The following is a 19,710-nucleotide window of genomic DNA, read 5'->3' on the forward strand; positions in this document are numbered from 1 at the left end:
TGTTTCAAATGATATAAAATATCCAGAGAAGGCAAATTCATAGAAATGGAAGGTGCATTAATGTTTGCTTGGGTCTGAGGTAGGGAGCAGGGATGGGCTGCAAATAGGCACAGAGGATTTTTTGAGGTGTTGGAAATTTTCTAAAATTGAATAGAATGTATAAATTGTGGTGGTGGTTGCATAACTTTCTAACTTTAATCCAAAATTATTGAATTTTACCCTTAAAATAAGTTAATTTTATGTTATGCTAATTGTATCTAAAATATGTTAAAGTTATTATCACTTTGCTATTATTGGTTTTTTAATCCATCAATATCTACCTTGAAATTGAATGAGAGAAAAATAATTTTTTACTTTCCCATTGGCACAAAATATGAAACAATGCATACAAGAATTTGTACAACATATTTTTAAAATGTTGTCTTGGGAAGGTTTTAAAGAGTGAGGAGACGTGATAATTTAAAATCCTCATTTGATCATTTTCTTGCTTTTATATCTTCAAAATTTATTTCCTTTTAATCAGAAAAACAACTGCAACTTATAAGCTTAAAAGATGAACATATATTCTTCAAAATGATACTCAAATTATGTTGAATCTATAAAACAGACTAGTAAGTTTAAAATAATAACAGTGTTCCTATAAAATATTAAAATTTAGAAGTTCATAGATCCAAATATTATCTTAATTGTGTGACCACTGATGATGTATATTTTCTTAATTTTTTAGCATCTTTTAAAATTATTTATTGACCAGGTTTTTTTTTTAACTAAAATAGAGCTGAAAATAGCCTATCCCATTTTATTTTTTATTTTTATTTTTTTTTTTTAAGATTTTTTATTTATTTATTTGAGACAGAGAGAATGAGAGAGAGAGAGAGAGCACATGAGATGGGGGAGGGTCAGAGGGAGAAGCAGGCTCCCCGCCGAGCAGGGAGCCCGATGCGGGACTCGATCCAGGGACTCCAGGATCATGACCTGAGCCGAAGGCAGTCGCTTAACCAACTGAGCCACCCAGGCGCCCCAGCCTATCCCATTTTATTAAACACACACACACACACACACATGTTTAGGTGAGGGCAGAATTTTCTATAGGCTGGAGTGTGCTGCCTGTATATGGGTGTGCCTAGTTGTCTAACTGCCTTTCATTTTACTCCTCTTCTGTTTGCTTCCTTTGCCATTTGTCTGTCTCTGCCACAGCTTTAGCTCTGGTAAGCAAGTGTACTAATGTGTTTTTTGTTTTCTCAGAAGAGAGAAGATATTAAATTAAATGTATTTTCATATATCAGATGAGTAAACCGTACACGGCATAATATATATAAACATACACAAGAATATTAACTGCAATAATGCAGCTGTCTAAAGCCATTAGGTTGGATTCCATATATGTATATACACATATATGATACATCTGGATGGATAAATACTATAGAATTAGCAATGGATATCTCTGGATAAATGAGGTTATGAACACTTTTATTAAAATTTTATTATTATTTTCTCATTTTTCTATAGTTATTTGTACTATAGTGACATGATAATAAAGTAAATATTAAAAGAATAATAAAAAACCAAGTAGGTTGAATGCTATAAAGTGATATAAAATCATGTAATGTTATGTAAAATTTTTTTAATTGCAGAAATGTATACATTGAATCTTTTGGGAAAAATCACAACTGTAAAGTAACATCATACATTAACTTAAATACACACTCCTCTCTAGCCAAGGGTGGTGGAACTTCCTGTGCACTCAAGAAGATTTGCATATAGGCATGGTGGTTGTAGCTGAGTGATGATCTAGGATCTAATTCCTTGCTAATTAGCAATGCTGGCTGCAGTTCTGCCTTGAACACATGGTTGTATTTTCTATGTTTTTTTGGAGGTAAATTGTGAGAGAGGTTTAATGTTTAAAATGCTTCTCACTGGAAAGCACGGAGCCTGGTTAAGACCTCCTACATGTGTTCTACAAGAAAGACCAGATTCCTAGTCTATGAAGCAGTAATGACTGGTAGAGAGAGTATGTTCACCTGCTATGGATGCAGAAAAATCGGGGTTCCCATTTTGGCTTCACAACTTCCTAGTCATGTGACTAATTTCCTCATACACTGGATAAGCTGTTTTATACTGCATCTCTTTTCTCTAACTTTATTAATCTGAGTATGGAATGTAGTGATGTGGTTGGGAGGTCTTCATCTCCCTTATTTAAAACTCATTTTCTTGGGGCGCCTGGGTGGCTCAGTCATTAAGCTTCTGCCTTCAGTTCAGGTCATGATCCCAGGGTCCAGGATCAAGCCCCGCATCCGGCTCCCTGCTCCGTGGGAAGCCTGCTTCTCCTTCTCCCACTCCCCCTGCTTGTGTTCCCTCTCTTGCTGTGTCTCTCTCTCTGTCAAATAAATAAATAAATAAAATCTTTAAATAAAAAATAAAATAAAACTCATTTTCGTAATCTTAGCTTCACATTACCCTAACAGACCTAATTCTAGGATCATTTTTTAAGTTGTATCAATTTTAGCCTTACACTCCTTATCTATTGCCATAATAATGCTGTATTAAAGAAAACCCAATAGACCTCAGTGACATATATCAATAACCATTTAGAACATGAGTCTGCAGGTGAGCATTTTAGTCTGGATTCAACTGGGCAGTTTTCCTAATTATGGCTGGGCTCACTTGCACGGATGTGTGTTGTTTGGCTGATGGCTTATTTGGATAGGCCTCATTTCAGAAACCTAGGAATGCCTGGCTCTGGTTTACTCATCTTTTATGCTCCGTTAGGTTAGTCTTGGCATATTCTCATGGTGATGCCAAAGCACAAGAATTAAGGCTGAAATGCAAAAGTGCTCTTCATGTCTCTGATAATGCCACCACCACTTACATCTCATTGGCCAATACAACGAAATGGACAAACTCAAAATCAATGGATGAGAAAATATAGTCCCATCTGTCAATGGGAGCTTCTGCTGTCATTAGGCAAAGGATATAGAAACAGGATCTATAATCAGGAAACATACAGGAAGAAGCAGTTATCTTGTACCAAATGTGATACATAGGAGAAAGGCTGGGCTAGACTAGAATTAAACCTGTAGCCAAATTGAATTCAGAAGAAGATCAGTAGTAATCAGATATACAGGCTCATTCTCTAGCTGCAGTTGTTTTCCAGGGATGAAATATAGTGGTGTGTTTGCTTGTTTGAGCTTTTCATTAGAAAATGTAAACATAAATTTACCACATGACTCACTAATTCCACACTTTCAGAATTTATTTAGAGTTTTAAAAAATATAAACTACTCTATAATAATTGAAATCGTATTACTGGTTGCCTAGGGTGGGTGGAGGCAGTATTGACTGCATAGAGGCAAAAGGGAACTTCTGGGGTTGATGGAGATGTTCTCTACCTTAAATCTGGTGCTGGTTACATGGAGGTATATGTTTTTCAATACTCAATGAACTCTACACTTTGAATTAGTACAGTTTATTGTACACTTTGAAAACTGACAAAAAATTTCTCTCTACCCCCCCCTTCTATTTTTCTTTCTCTTTCTCCTGAGAAAAACATTGATATATGGATAAGATTACCTCCTAACTGAAGGGAGCTCTGTGACTTGAACATCCAGGTATTAGAAACAACCCAGTCAGCAGGAAAGTAGTCACAATAGGAAGTACTCTCTAGCCCATGAAAAATTTCACCCTCATGTAAAGACATGGCTGTGTATGCATGTGTGTGTTAACAAAAGACATGTTATCTATCTTCAGCCTTTTTTTTTCTGATTGCAAAATTGTTCACTAAAAAATCTAATAAGATATTGAAGACTATCAAGGAAATATATACTGTATCATCAGAAATTCCATCACAGAGAGATGGTCAGTGTCAAAGTTCAGGTTTATATACTTGCAGATTTTTATTTTATTCAAATACATGTCCACATACTGTTTAAAAATTGTTCTTCTAGTGAGCTAAACTGTATTTCATTTATTTATTTATTTATTTATTTATTTATTTTAATTTGCAAACCTTGAAAACTTTTATTTCCTAGGATGTTTGACTAAATATTTGTTCCCCCTTTTTGGGAAAAATTGATCAGAGAAAGGGGATGGGTGAAATAGGTGATGGAGATTAAGGAGGACACTTGTGATGAGCACTGGGTGTTGTATGTACTAAATTCTACACCTGAAACTAATATTACACTGTATGTTAACTAACTGGAATTTATTTTATTATTATTATTTTTTTATTATGGATCTAAATAATCTTTGTAAATTAGTTTAAAGGAACATATTTTCAATTTTTAAATTCAGTTATTTTTCTGATTACAAAAGTATTACATGTGCAGAAAATATTAGAAACATCTATAAGATAAAAAGACTGTATTATCATGTCCTCTCCATCACTGCTTCCTTTTAAGCAGATTTGCCTATAGTCTTCCAAATATCTTCCATTTTATATTCTATGCCAGTAGGAACACCATTTTCTTTACTCAATACATGGATATTTAGGTAGATGTTAGAGATAGATAAGTAGATAATGATACCAATATTTATCATCTTTTGCTAAACAGTAGAATATCTTAGTGTGAGCTATAAGCTTTGGAAAGTCTTCCTTGAGGCAAGTATTTCATAAAAATAAGAATAAACAAATACCTACATTGTAAAAAAGTCTAAACTCTTTTTTTTTTTAAAGATTTTATTTATTTATTTGAGACAGAGAGAATGAGAGAGAGAGAGCACATGAGAGGGGGGAGGGTCAGAGGGAGAAGCAGGCTCCCTGCCGAGCAGGAAGCCCGATGCGGGACTCGATCCAGGGACTCCAGGATCATGACCTGAGCCGAAGGCAGTCGCTTAACCAACTGAGCCACCCAGGCGCCCAAAAAAGTCTAAACTCTTAAAAATACATAATAACTTCGCAACTTTCCTTCTCTAGATGAATGAACAGCCTTGTCAAACTTCGATTAAAAATATTTCAAAATCTATTCAGATGACACTAATTTACAGATTAAATTGTAACTATACAAGTTACAACTATACAAATTTATAATATAATTTATAACTATACATTTTGCAATTTATAACTATACAGGTTTTCTCATGTTCTTCAGCAAAGTTTCATAGTTATCTTCAATCAGAGGTCTTGCCCTTTGGGAGTGTTATAAGTATACAATAAAAATGGCAACGAGTGCCTGAAAATCATGAAATTTCCACAGATTTCTAAAGAAAAATGTAAATTTTAGGCTTGTTTTACTTGGTCCAATTCTATCATATGTCCAAAAATACAAAAACCTATTCTCATGTGGAGGGCCATCTCTGAATTCCTCCTTGAACAAATAAATAATTTACAAACCTTTGCATCCATAAAGAAACCTTTAGGGCACTTTGCAAGAAACAACAAAAGTTGTACAAAACATTTGTACTTGATAAAAAAGCCTCATACACTAATTTTATTTTTATTTGGATGGAATTCTAAAAATTCCAATGTGAATCCTCACCCTTTTACAGACCATTTCCTCAGTGGAACACATACTCCTGCCTACAGTGCAACAGGCAAACTTTTATTGAACGATGTTTCCTTACCCCTTAAATCCCCATAAAACCACATTAGATGAGACTTCCATAAAGACCCTGTAATTGTAATTATTTCAGTAATGGTGTATTGGATTAAAATGGTAAGAGTATTTTCCATAATTATCAAACTTCAGGTAAATGTTACTAGGCAAGTAATTGTTTCATCACTTATAGAGACCCCTTAATTGTGCTCAAAGCAAGGTACTGCTCATGCTTCCAGGGAGCTTTTCCACTATTCATTACATTATCTTTAGTCATTTAAAAATCTGAAAAGAAAGAAGAAATCCATAAAGAAGAAATGAATAGATCTATGGTCTAGTGCCAAAATAGAATAGTATGCATCCATCAAAAAGAATGAGTTAGGTCTAAATATATTACCATAGATTGGGAAAAAATAAATTTTTTTAAAAATTGCAAAATTTTTATAATAAAGTAACTTAACACTTTCTTTTATGTGGCAAATGATATTAATTTTTTTCTATTAAGATATAACTACAAATACATGTATAGAAGGGTATGCACAAATCTAATGAAAGAGTTACAAATAAAGGCAGTTGACTAGAATGGATGCAAGTAGTGAATTGGGACATTATTATTATATAATATTGTAAATTTTCAGAAGTCATTTCTGTTTTATATATGCAATTAAATGTTAACTCTTAAAAGATGATAAAAATACACAAATCATCAATATCACGAGTGAAACTGTGCATATAATTATAGAGTCTAAAGTCATAAAAAGGATAATAAGATGACTTTAACCCTAACAAGCAAAGAGCTTGGAAGTCATCACTCCCATTCTCACAATAAGAAAAAACTGGACAACTGAAAATCAATAATTTTCCTTGACTTATCAGATAACTGGTGTCATAGGGCAAGACATCATACTGAAATCTGGGAGAAAGGCATATTCTGAGATATATAACATCTGAGATAAGCTTACTTGGAACAGAAGCCGCTGGATGCCATAATTAGTAAAACCACTTATTTACCAGTAAATTTAATGAATTGCTGGAGGCTGAATGTGGGCTAACATGAGAGTAAGGAACTCCTTGGGGCTGCAATCATAGAAGGTTCCACACATTTTCATGAACTTTTCTTTCATGAACCCTACCAGGTTCCCTATCATGTTCTCATGTGTAGAGACTTATCTCTAGCAGCCAGAAGGGAAGAGTAACAACTGTGAAACATCCCAGGCTCTTCTCCATAACATAAACCTATTTTCTAGCAGAAAGACTCACCAGAGGGAATTGAAAGTTTATCCCACCTGGGGGAAGGGAATTCTACTCCATTCTAGCCCTCTTCAGCCTTTCTGTCTTTGTGTTTCACCTAATGGGAAGAAAAACATAGTCAGTAGAAGACAGGGTTTTAAGGAAATAGATTGGGGCCCCTGAGCCAAGGAAGACAGCAGGAACAAAGGCAGAAAAAAGCTATATCCCTGGAGGAAAGACAGAAACACTTGTCATAACTCTGAGACACAGGCCCACTAAAAGAATGAGACTCTATCATGAGATTATAGAATGCCCTACCATCACAGCAACACTTTTAAAAGACACAAACTACTAAAATTCACTTGAGGAGAAATGGATAAACCTAGTAGTCCTATATCTATTTAAAAACGGAATTACTGGGCGCCTGGGTGGCTCAGTTGGTTAAGCGACTGCCTTCGGCTCAAGTCATGATCCTGGAGTCCCGGGATCGAGTCCCGCATCGGGCTCCCTGCTCAGCGGGGAGTCTGCTTCTCCCTCTGACCCTCCCCCCTCTCATGTGCTCTCTCTCTCTCTCAAATAAATAAATAAATAAATCTTTAAAAAAAAATAAAAAAAATAAAAACGGAATTACTTGTTAAAAACCCTTAAAAAAGAGAAATCACCATTCAGACGGTTTTACTGGTAAATTCTACCAAACCTTTAAGAAAGAAATAATACTGATTTTTCACAGTCAATTCCAGAAAATAGAAGAAGAGGGAATACTTTTCAACATATCTTATAAATTGAGTTTCACCTTAATACCAAAAATAAAGACATTTAAAGAAAAATACTGCAGACCAGTATCTCATGAGATAGACACAAAAATCACTAACAACAGATTAGTAATTAAATCTAACAATATATTAAAAGGATAATATGCCATAACTAAGGGGGATTCATTCCAGGAATGCAAAGCAGGTTTGACATTTGTAAGTCAGTCAATGTAATGCATTAAGATTGAGAAAAAAAGCACATGATTATTTTAGTAGATGCAGAAAAAGCATTTGAACAAAACACAACACTCCCAAAACCAGGAATAGAGGGAATTTCCTCATGTTAATATATATATATATATGTCTTGGTGTGTGTATGTATATGTGTGTGTGTGTGTATACACCCTTATACACACATATATACACCCTTCTATTATATATTATATATATATATATTTTTTTTTTTTCTTTTGAGAGAGAGAGAGAGGTGGAGAGGGGCAGGGGGAGAGGGAGAAAGAGTCTTAAGTAGACTCCATGCTGAGCGCAGGGCTCCTTGCAGGGCTCAATGTGGGGCTCGATCTCACAACTCTGAGATCACAACCTGAGCCAAAACCAAGAGTCAAATGCTTAACCAACTGCGCCACTCAGGTGCCCCACTACTGGAGTTTTTAAAAATATACTTTTATTTAAAAATAAAAATTTTAGGGGAAGCTGGGTGGCTCAGCCAGTTCAGCGTCTAATTCTTGGTTTCAGCTCAGGTCATGATCTCAGCATCATGAGATTGAACCCCGAGTCAGGCTCCATGCTCAGTGTAGAGTCTGTTTAAGACTCTCTCTTCCACTCCTTCTGTTCCTCCCCACTGTGCTCCCCTCTCTCTCTCTCTCAAATCAATCTTAAAAGAAAACTCCAATAGCTAACATTATATTTAACAGAAGGAGACTGAAGTCTTTTCCCCAAAGACTGGGAACAAGACAAGAATGTTTTCTCTCACCACTCATATTCAAATCATACTGGAAGTCCTAGGAAAATAAGATAAGAAGAAAAATTAAAATTGTGCAGACTGGAAAGGAAGAAAACTGTCCTTATTTGCAGATAACATGAATGTCTATGTAGAAAACCGAAAGAATCTACAAAAGACTCCTGGAACTATTCATGTATAGCAACAATCACTGCTTACAAGTCAATATACAAAAGTCAACTGCTTTCTTATCTACTAGCAATGAACAATTACACCATGAAATTTGAAAAAATAATCATTTGCAATAGCACTCAAAAATTAAAAATGTATATATTTTTGAAAAATATGTATATGATTTATATGTGGAAAAGTACAAAATACTGATGAAAGAAATCAAAGAGATAAATAAATGGAAAGATATTTCATATTTATGGATTGGAAGCCTCAATACTGTTAAGAAGTCAATTCTTTCCATTTTGATCCACAGATTCAAAGCAGGAAGTGAAGGCTAGAATAAACCATGTGATTATGTATCAGAATTGGAAACATCAGCACAAACTCATGTTTAGCTAAATATACAGATGGATGAGTATAGAAATAACTATAGATATATGTGTATACTTGGGTTAGCATATACACATATATTTCTAAGCCCTGACTGCTGAGAAGGCCTAGAAGGAATGACAATCCAGTAATATGAGTACATCCAACATCACTATCTTTACTTCTAATGTCACTCTTTAATAAAAGAAACCAAGAGTCCTTAGAGAAATGGCTGATTGAGGGGGTGGGGCAGGGTGCCAAAAAGTTAAAAAGTGCTCAAAAACAAACCTATGGGGTTATATCAAAGGAACACAAGAGCCAACTGAAAGAAGTCCCAATGGCCAAATCTGGAACTATTTAAGTAACAATATTAAGGATTAATATATAGGTACAGTAATCTAGACAATGTGATGTTGGTGGAGCGATCTGTGGAACAGAATAAAGAATCCGGAAATAGATTCATACAAATATGCCCAACTGATTGCTGACAAAGGTGCAAAAAAATTTCAATGGAAAGATGTCTTCTCAACAAATGATGCTGGAGCAATTGGACATACAGATGCAACAACAACAACAAAACCCTTCAAACTAAAACTCATACCTTATACACAAATTAACTCAATGTAAAATGTAGAACTACAAAACCTTTAAAAAACAGGAGAATGTTTTTGGGATATAGGGCTGGGCAAATAGGTCTTAGACTAGGCACCAAAAGCAAAGGAAAAATTAATTAGGAGGACCTAATAAAATTTTAAAACTATCACTCTGCAAAAGACCCTGTTGAGAAGATGAAATATAAGCTACAGACAGGGATAAATTATTTGCAACCTCATATTCAACAAAGGACTAATATCAAGACTATATAGAAAACCTTTAAAACAGCAAATACACAAAAAGTACAATTAGAAAATTGGCAAAAGACATGAAGAGATGTTTCACCAAAAAGGATGTCCAGATGGCAAATAAGCACTTGAAAAGATGTTGAACATCACTGGCCATTAGGGAAATGCAAATTAAAACCATGATGCGCTATTCCTACACATCTATCAGTATAGCTAAAACAAAAAAATAGTGACATCATGAGATACTGGTGATAAGGCAGAGAAACTTCATCACTGAGACATTGCTAGTGGGAATGTTAAGTGGTTCAGCCACTATGGAAGACAATTTGGCAGTTTCTTATCAAACTAAACATGCAACTGCCATATGATCCAGTAATTGTACTCCTAAGCATTTATCTCACAGAAATGGAAATCTAAGTTTACACAAAAACTTGTACATCAATGTTCACTATTTTATTTGTAATAGCCTCAAACTGGAAACAACCCAGATGTCCCTTTGTGGGTGAATGGTTAAACAAACTGATACTATTCAGTAATAAATAGTAACAAGTTATAGATATATGCAATAATCTGGATGAATCTCCAGAGAATTATGCTGAGTGAAAAATGTCAATCCTAAAAAGTTACATATATAGGGTTCCATTTAGAAAACATTCTTGAGGGGCACTTGGGTGGCACAGTCACTTAAGCATCCAACTCTTGGTATCAGCCCAGGTCGTGATCTCACGGTCACGGGATTGAGCCTTGCATCAGGCTCCATGCTCAGCACAGAGTCTGCTTGGGATTCTCTCTCCCTCCCTCTGCCCTTCCTGCTCGTGCTCTCTGTCTCTCTAAAATAAACAAATAAATCCTTAAAAAAAAAGAAAAAGAAAAAAACATTCTTAAAATGACAGAATTCTAGAAATGGAGAGCTGATTAGTGGTTGTCAGGGTCTAAGGGTAATGGTGAGGTAAGGAGAGGGTAGTAGATGTGACCATAATAGGACAGCTTGAGGGATCCTTGTGGTGATGAAACTTTTCTGTATCTTGACTGTGGTGGTAGATATGTCAATCCACACCTGTGATGTACTGTATTGAACTAAATGCACACAAATGAATATATGTATAACTGCTGAATTTTGAATAAATTAATAGACTGCATCAATGTCAATTTCCATGTTGTGATATTCTTCTACAGTTGTGAAAATTGTTACCATTGAGGGAAATTGGGTGAAGGGTCCAGGGATCTTACTGTGTTATTTCTTATAACTATATGTAAATTTATAATTACCTCAAAAAATCATTTAAAATATTCAAAAAACAATGATAACAGATAAAGATATATTGACATTGAGCACAAAAATAAATCAAGTATTAGCTAATTTAATATCAGAAAATAGTACATTTGCAAAGAGATTAGCCTTGCAAGGAACTTGGAAGGATAATTCATTATGATAAAAGAAAAGTATTCATTAGGAAACATTTATGTACCTAAGTTTTAAATCTACAAAGTGAATCCAATAGAACTACAGAGATTATTTTTAAATTCCAAATGGAATTCTAGAACTAAAACCAAAGGTTAATAAAACTAATAACTTTTTAAATGGGTAAAATGGTAGAATAGACACGAAATATAAATGACTGAACTGGAAGTTAAGTCAGAGTTGAATATATATAGCTAAATGAAGAAGAGAAAAAAACTGAAAAAAGCAACAAAGAACAATTGAGCCCCGTGGGACACAGTGAAAACAGCAAACAGATGTGACACGGGAGTTATAAAAAGGAAGAAAGAATTGGACAAAAGCAACATTGGAGGATAAAAAGGCCTAGAATTTTCTGTAAGTAATGAAAGTTAAAAAGTCACAGATTCAGGAAAAGATACAAACTTGAAGCTAAATAAATACAAGGAAGCCACGACTAGGCACATTATAGTGAAACTGCAGAAACTAAAGAGAAAACTGTAAAAGTGATTAGAATAAAAAAAAAAATATGTGTATCATGTCCAGTCAGGAAGTAAGAAACAACACCACTTATTTAAACACATTTTAATAGTTATTTGATTTAATAATTATTCTAAGATTGAAAATGGCTAAAAGGGAACAATGAGGTAACACAGATATAAGAATAGTAGGAAAGAGATGGCAGAGTAGGAGGATCCTAAGTTCACCTTGTCCCATGGATAAACTAGATAACACCATATCAGTATAAATAACCTGGGAAATGACTCAAAGACTGGAAGAACAAACTCCACAACTAAAAGCAGGGAAGAGGCCACATCAAAGACCATAGGAAGGGTGAAGGTATGATCCGGGAACAAAACTGGGGCCATCTAAGGTGCGGAGGAAGTAGGTGGTGCAGAGATGGGCAGAAAACAGACTTTCACATCAGGAAACCCAGGAACAGGGAGGACAAATCTCTATAATATTTGCCTTTAAAAGTGACAGGGGCTAAATTTCACGAGTTCCTAAAACCAGTAGAACTTAAAGCCTGGAATTTTAAATATCAGAGGGTTTGGCTCTGGGAGAGGCCAATGGCTTTAGGAAGTGGAGATCCTTAAAGAGATAGCACAACAAACAGTCTGTGCAGATACCTTGTAGAGCCAGCAGTTTGAAAAACGATGAGGATGGACAGAACAAAGAGTGATTTGCTCATCTTAGAGCATGGCCCAGAGACACAGGACCACAGGGAGACCCCTCCAGGAACAAAGGAGCTGGCAGATGCCATTTCCCTCCCCCACTCCCCAGCGTAAATAAAGGCCACCTGCAGGAACCAGCACAGAGCCAACACTTCTTACCTAACTTGTTTACCACAAGCCCCACATCCCCGTGATTCCACTGATCCACCCTTCCCAGTCACTCACCTGAGTCCCTGCACTGTGGGTCCCCTCTCCCAGAGGACCAGTACAAACCTCAGCAGCACCATGTCTCCTGACCCACAGCTTTTGTGGGGCCTCAGTTCTGGCAGCAGTGGTAGTGGGTCTCATTTTGCAAGCAAGCCATCAAACACCTTGTTAAAATGTGCCCCACCCCTGCTGGGGACCAAACATTGCACACAGTAGGTAAAGAGAACCTCTATAGACAACTGGACTGAAGGAAAAAGAGGTCAAGGCTCAACAGCAGAGTACACGCAACATACATAGGAGACACTCACCGAAGCACCAGGCCCTGGGGAACAGGGGATACTGTACTGCAGGGCACTACAGGACCTCTTCTTCATAAGCCTATTATCATTAAGAGCAAGAGAAGTAGCTGACTTTCTTAGAACACATATACAGACACAGAAAGTCAGACAAAATAAGGAGATGAGCGTTGGTGGTATAGTGGTGAGCATAGCTGCCTTTCAAACAAGAAATAAAAAAGTACATGCAAATAAATGAAAATGAAAACAGTGCTTCCTTTAGCAGCACATATACTAAAATTGGAATGATACAGAGAACATTAGCATGACCCCTGTGCAAGGATGACACAAAAATAAAGAAAACACAATGGTTCAAAATCTTTGGGATGCAGCAAAAGTGGTTCTAAGAGGGAAGTTTATGGCAATACAGGCCTCCCTCAAGAAGCAAGAAAAGTCTTAAATAAACAACCTAACCTTACACCTAAAGGACCTAGAAAAATAGCACACAAAACCAAAACCCAGAAAAAGGAAGGAAATAATAAAGATTAGAGCAGAAATAAATGATATAGAAACTAAACAACAATAGAACAGATCAAGGAAACCAGGAGCTGATTCTTTGAAAGATCAACAAAACTGGTAAACCTCTAGTAAGACTCATTAAAAAAAGAGACAGGACCAAAATAAACAAAATTATTAATGAAAGAGGAGAAATAACAACAATACCAGAAATAAAAACAATTGTAACACAATATTATGAAAACCCATATGCCAACAAATTTGACAACTTTGACGAAATGGATAAGTTCCTAGGGACATATAACCTACCAAAACTAAAGCAGGAAGAAATAGAAAATTTGAATGAACCGATAATCAGCAAAGAAATTGGGTCAATATCAAAAGGAGTGGAATCTTGCCATTTGTAACGACGTGGATGGAACTGGAGGGTATTATGCTGAGCGAAATAAATCAATCAGAGAAAGACATGTATCATATGACTTCACTGATATGAGGAATTCTTAATCTCAGGAAACAAACTGAGGGTTGCTGGAGTGGTGGGGGGTGGTAGGATGGGGTGACTGGGTGATAGACATTGGGGAGGGTATATGTTATGGTGAGCACTGTGAATTATGTAAGACTGTTGAATCACAGACCTGTACCTCTGAAACAAATAATACATTAAATGTTAAAAAAAAAAAAAAAGAAGATAGCAGGAAAGGAAGAATGAAGGGGGGAAAATCAGAGGGGGAGACGAACCATGAGAGACTATGGACTCTGAGAAACAAACTGAGGGTTCTAGAGGGGAGGGGCATGGGAGGATGGGTTAGCCAGGTGATGGGTATTAAAGAGGGCATGTTCTGCATGGAGCACTGGGTGTTATACGCAAACAATGAATCATGGAACACTACATCAAAAACTGATGTAATGTATGGTGATTAACATAACATAATAAAAAAAAAAGAAAAAGAAAAAAGAAATTGGGTCAGTAATCAAAAAACTCCCCCAAAACAAAAGACCAGAACCTGATGGCTTCATAGGGGAATTCTACCAAACATTTAAAGAGTTAATACCCATTCTTAAACTATTCCAAAAAATACAAGAGGAAGGGAAACTTCCAAATTCATTCTATGAGGCCAGTATCACCCTGATACCTAAACCAGATAAAGACATCAGAAAAACAGAACTACAGGGCAATACCTCTCATGAATATAGATGCAAAAATCCTCAACAAATATTAGCAAGGCAAATCCAACAATATATTAAAAAATCATACATCACAATAAAGGGGATTTATTTCTAGGATGCAAGGTGGTTTAATATTCACAAAACAATCAATGTGATATGTAACATCAATAAGAGAAAGGATAAAAACCATGTGATCCCCTCAACAGACGCAGAAAAAGCATTTGGTAAAGTACACCATTCATTCATAATAAAAACCTTCTGCAAAGTACGTCTAAAGGGAACACATCTCAACATAATAAAGGCCTCCCATAGCCAACACCATACTCAGTGGTGAAAAACAGAGCTTTTTACCTAAGGTCAGGAACAAGGCAAAGATGTCCACTTTCACCACTTTTATTTAACATAGTACTGGAAGTCCTCACCACAGGAATGAGACAAGAAAAAGGAATAAAAGTCATCCAAATTGATAAGGAAGAAGTAGAACTCTCACTATTTGCAGATGACATGATACTAAATAGAGAACACCAGAAAGACTCCACCAGAAACTACTAGAACTGATAAATGAATTCAGTAAAGTCACAGGATACAAAATCAATATACAGAAATCTATTGCATTCCTACACAAGAATAATGAAGCAGCAGAAAATAAAATTAAGAAAATAATCCTGTTTACCATCACACCAAAAACAATAAAATATCTCAGAATAAACTTAACCAAAGAGGTGAAAGACCTGTACTCTGAAAACTATAAAACACTGGTGAAGGGTGCCTGGGTGGCTCAGTCGTTAATCGTCTGCCTTCGGCTCAGGTCATGATCCTAGGGTCCTGGAATTGAGCCCCACATCAGGCTCCCTGCTTCGCGGGAAGCCTGCTTCTCCCTATCCCACTCCCCCTGCTTGTGTTCCCTCTCTCACTGTGTCTCTCTCTGTCAAATAAATAAATAAAAAATCTTAAAAAAAAAACACTGGTGAAAGAAATTCAAGATGATGCAAAGAAATGGAAAGACATTCCATGCTCATGGGTTGGAAGAACAAATATTGTTAAAATGTCTATACTACCCAAAGCAATCTACACATTAAATGCAATCCCTATCAAAATACCACAGCATTTTTCATAGAACTAGAACAAACAATCCTAAAATTTGTATGGAACCACATAAGACCAAAAATTTGTATGGAAAAAACAAGTGTTGGCAAGGATATGCAGAAAAAGGAACCCTCTTGCACTGTTCTTCAGAATGTAAATTGGAGCAGCTATTGAAGAAAATAGTATGAAGGTTCCTTAAAAAATTAAAAATAGAACTATCCTATGATCCAGGAATCACACTACCGGGTATTTAGCAAAGCAATCTTGAAAAGAAAATCAAAACTGGAGGTATCACAATTCCAGACTTCAAGTTATATTGCTAAGGGGTAGTAATTAAAACAGTATGGTAGTGGCATAAAAATAGACATGTAGATCAATAAAAGGAAATAGAATAAAAAATCAAGAAGTAAATGCACAGTTATATATCAATTAATCTTTGATGAAAGAGGAATGAATATACAATGCGAAAAAGAAAGTGCCTTCAACAAATGGTGTTGGGAAAACTAGGCAGCCACATGCAAAAGAACAAAACTGGACCATTTTCCTACACCATACACAAAAATGATCTCAAAATGGATTAAAGACTTAAATGTGAGACCTGAATTCATTAAAATCCTTGAAGAGAGCATAGGCAATGATCTCTCTGACACTGACCATAACAACATTTTTCTAGATATGTCTCCTGAGGCAAGGGAAATAAAAGCAAAAATAAACTATTGGAACTACATCAAAATAAAAAGTTTCTGCACAACAAAGGAAACAATCAACAAAACTAAAAGGCAACCTACTGAATGGGAGAAGATATTCACAAATGACATATCCAGTAAAGGGTTAGTATCCAAAACATAAAAAGAACTGTTACAACTCAATACCCAATAACAGATAATACAATTAAAAAATGGGCAGAAGACATGAACAGACATTTCTTCAAAGAAAATTCACAGATGGCCAACAAACGCATGAAAATATTCTCAACATCACTCATCATCAGGGAAATACAAATCAAAACTACAATGGGATATCACCGCACCCCTGTCAGAATGGCTGAAATCAACAACACAAGAAAAAATAAGGGTTGACAAGGATGTGCAGAAAAAGGAACCCTCTTGTACTGTTGGTGAGAAGGCAAACTGGTACAGCCATTGTGGAAAAGAGTATGGAGGTTCCTCAAAAAATTAAAAATAGAACTACTCTATGACCCAGGAATCATACTACTGGTTATTTATCCAAAAAATAAAAGAGCATTAACTTGAAATAATACATGCACCCCTATGTTTATGGCAGCATTATTTACAATAGCCAAGTTATGGAAGCAGATCATGTGTCCATTGACTGATGTATGCATAAAGAAGGTGTGGTGTATATATATAATATACATACACAATGGAATATTTGGCCATCAAAAAGAATGAAATCTTGCCATTTGCGACAACATGGATAGAACTACAGAGTATAATGCTGAGTGGAATAAATCAGAGAAAGACAAATACCATATGATCTCACTCATATGTGGAATTTAAGAAACAAATGAGCAAAGGAAAAAAGAGAGAGAGAGAGACAAAGCAAGAAACAGATTCTTAACTATAGAGAACAAACTGATGGTTGCCAGAGGGGAGGTGGATGGGGGAATTGGTGAAATAGGAAATGAGAATTAAAGAGTACATTTATCATGCTGAAAATAAAAGAAAATAAAATGAAAAAAGAAAATAAGAGCAGGAGAGAGCTTCCACCCTTAGAGCTGGGTAAGCCAAGGGAAGATCTGGGGTTTCTGGGGAACAGTAATATGGAAGAAGGGCCCTTCAGTGCTGGGACACAGACATCTGTGGAAAGGGGGCTGCCCAGTTAGTGGTGGTTTCTAAATGTGCTCTGAGCAGGGACCCTGATGCATACCTGGCAATCAACCTCTGTAGAGGATGAGTTGTCTAGCTGGTGCTGAGCCATAGGATCTCAGCAGAGGTTCCCCTGGGTTGGGTTCAGACCTCTGAAGAGAGAAAAGTCATTAGTGTGCAGTGACTTTTAGGAAAGTCAGAAAAACTGCAAAATTGGTCACCCTCCTGTCCTTACAGAGACGACATGGCTCTAGTAAAATGGAAGGCTTTGTTGAGGTGAAACTGAGAGGAACAGGAAGCAGACAGAAAGTTGCAAACCCCTTCTCTGTGATACCTCGCTGTGGTACCTAACAGGGAGGCAGCTGCTAAAGGAAAAATGTGATTGGTAGAGTCCCAGGTTTTCCATAGCATAATGTGAAATATACAGCTGAGGACCTTATGTATCCCTCACTTACTCCTTCTTCCTAAAGTATATTCTCTACTAGGAAAATAACAATAAATGCTTTAGTTACCTCGCATTTCTTTTAAAACATAATTAACAAAAAGAAATATCATCAGCAACATCCACTACCAAAATATAACCCCAGTAAGATAATAAATTCACAAAGAAGTTTTTTTTTGAAATAGAAACCATTTAGAGATTTTAATTAGTGATACAATGAAGCACAATTTGTACTTTAGGGGAGTGGGTTTCAAAGCAGTGTATGGGTAAACCAAGAGGTATAAAAGGTAGTTCACTGAGGTTCAGGGATAAAGTAATAATTCCATAAATATTTATTTGTATGTAATATTTTTATTTATTTCAAAATTTAGTTTCATAAGCATAACTAAGCTTCAGTGGGGGGAAAAAAAACAATGATTGCCTCTGCAAGTTGAAAGAGCACTTAACAGAAAAAAACCATAAAGGAGCATTATGAAGTGAAGGCAATGTTTTTTTTAAAAGATTTTATTTGTTTATTTGACACAGAGAGAGAAAGAGCACAAGTAGGCAGAGCGGCAGGCAGAGGGAGAAGCAGACTCTTCGCTGAGCAGGGAGCCTGATGTGGGGCTCGATCCCAGGACCCTGGGATCATGACCTGAGCTGAAGGCAGCTGCTTAACTGACTGAACCACCCAGGCGCCCTGAAGGCAATGTTTTTGTTTTTTTGAAGTCAATGTTTATATCTTGAAAAGTGTTTGTGTTACACAGGTATATACATATACATACAATTACTTTCAGCAAATATCTAGTACAGATTTTTTAATTTTCACTTTTTGTAAATTTTACCTTACTAGAAAACCTGTAAACAAATAGTAAATTCTAGTTAATGACATGCATACTGAAGTACTTACAAAAAAGTTTACTGATACCCACAATTTACTTGGAAAATAAAATGGATTAATGGGAGGTTAGATGTATAAATGAGTAGATAAGTAAAAAAGCAAGCAGAGTCAAGACGGAATATAAGAGAATACAATGAAAAATTTTGTCTATAAATCAATAACTTAAAGAAAATGCACAAATTTTTAAAGACACAAACTGCCATCTCACTCAAGATTTGCATGAGATGAATACTCCTGCATCTATAAAAAACATTTAATTAGTAGATTCATAATCTTACCATAAGGAAAACTTCAAGACCAGATGATTTCAATGATGAATTCTACCAAATGTATAAGTAAGAAATGGTACAAATTCATGTATGTTGAATTCTGTTTATCAGGTACATAAATGTTTAGAATTCTTATGTCTTCTTCATTAACTGATCTTTTTTTTTATTATTATTACAAAATAACCTTCTTTATTCCAGGTAGTATTCTTTGCTCTGAAATCCTCATCTGATATTATAATAGCCATTTATGCTTTTTTGATTGCTAGCTTGGTATGTATTTTTTCATTCTTTTGTTTTTAACCTGCTTTTTTTGTGTATAAGGTATATAATGTATTTCTTGTAGGCAGCATGTGGCTGGGTCTTGCTTTTTTGTACAATCTGACAATCTCTGCATTTTATTTTATTTTATAATGTTTTTGGTTTTAATTTTAAGATCTTTGAAACACTATTTCCATATTTATCTTGGGGGAGATAAGATATGCTTGATACTATACATACGTGCAACTCTCTGCAAATCATTAGGAACATGGAATGTCCTAACATTAGGTACTGAAAAATAGTTGAAGT

General features: G+C 35.6%; 1 long non-coding RNA gene and 1 pseudogene across 1 annotated transcript in view; one reads left to right on the top strand and one right to left on the bottom strand.

Annotated features, from left to right (window-relative positions):
- Positions 1-19,710, bottom strand: part of LOC144380351 (uncharacterized) — a 109,783-nt gene that overhangs the window by 5,791 nt on the left and 84,282 nt on the right. Inside the window, exon 2 of the long non-coding RNA XR_013444487.1 lies at positions 6,795-6,882. This is a non-coding gene — a long non-coding RNA (uncharacterized LOC144380351). The remainder of the gene's footprint in view (positions 1-6,794; positions 6,883-19,710) is intronic.
- On the top strand, positions 13,225-13,337 carry LOC118549251 (U6 spliceosomal RNA; annotated as a pseudogene).

The sequence above is a fragment of the Halichoerus grypus genome, chromosome X, assembly GCF_964656455.1.
Source record: "Halichoerus grypus chromosome X, mHalGry1.hap1.1, whole genome shotgun sequence".
In the NCBI taxonomy this organism is placed as follows: Eukaryota; Metazoa; Chordata; class Mammalia; order Carnivora; family Phocidae; genus Halichoerus; species Halichoerus grypus.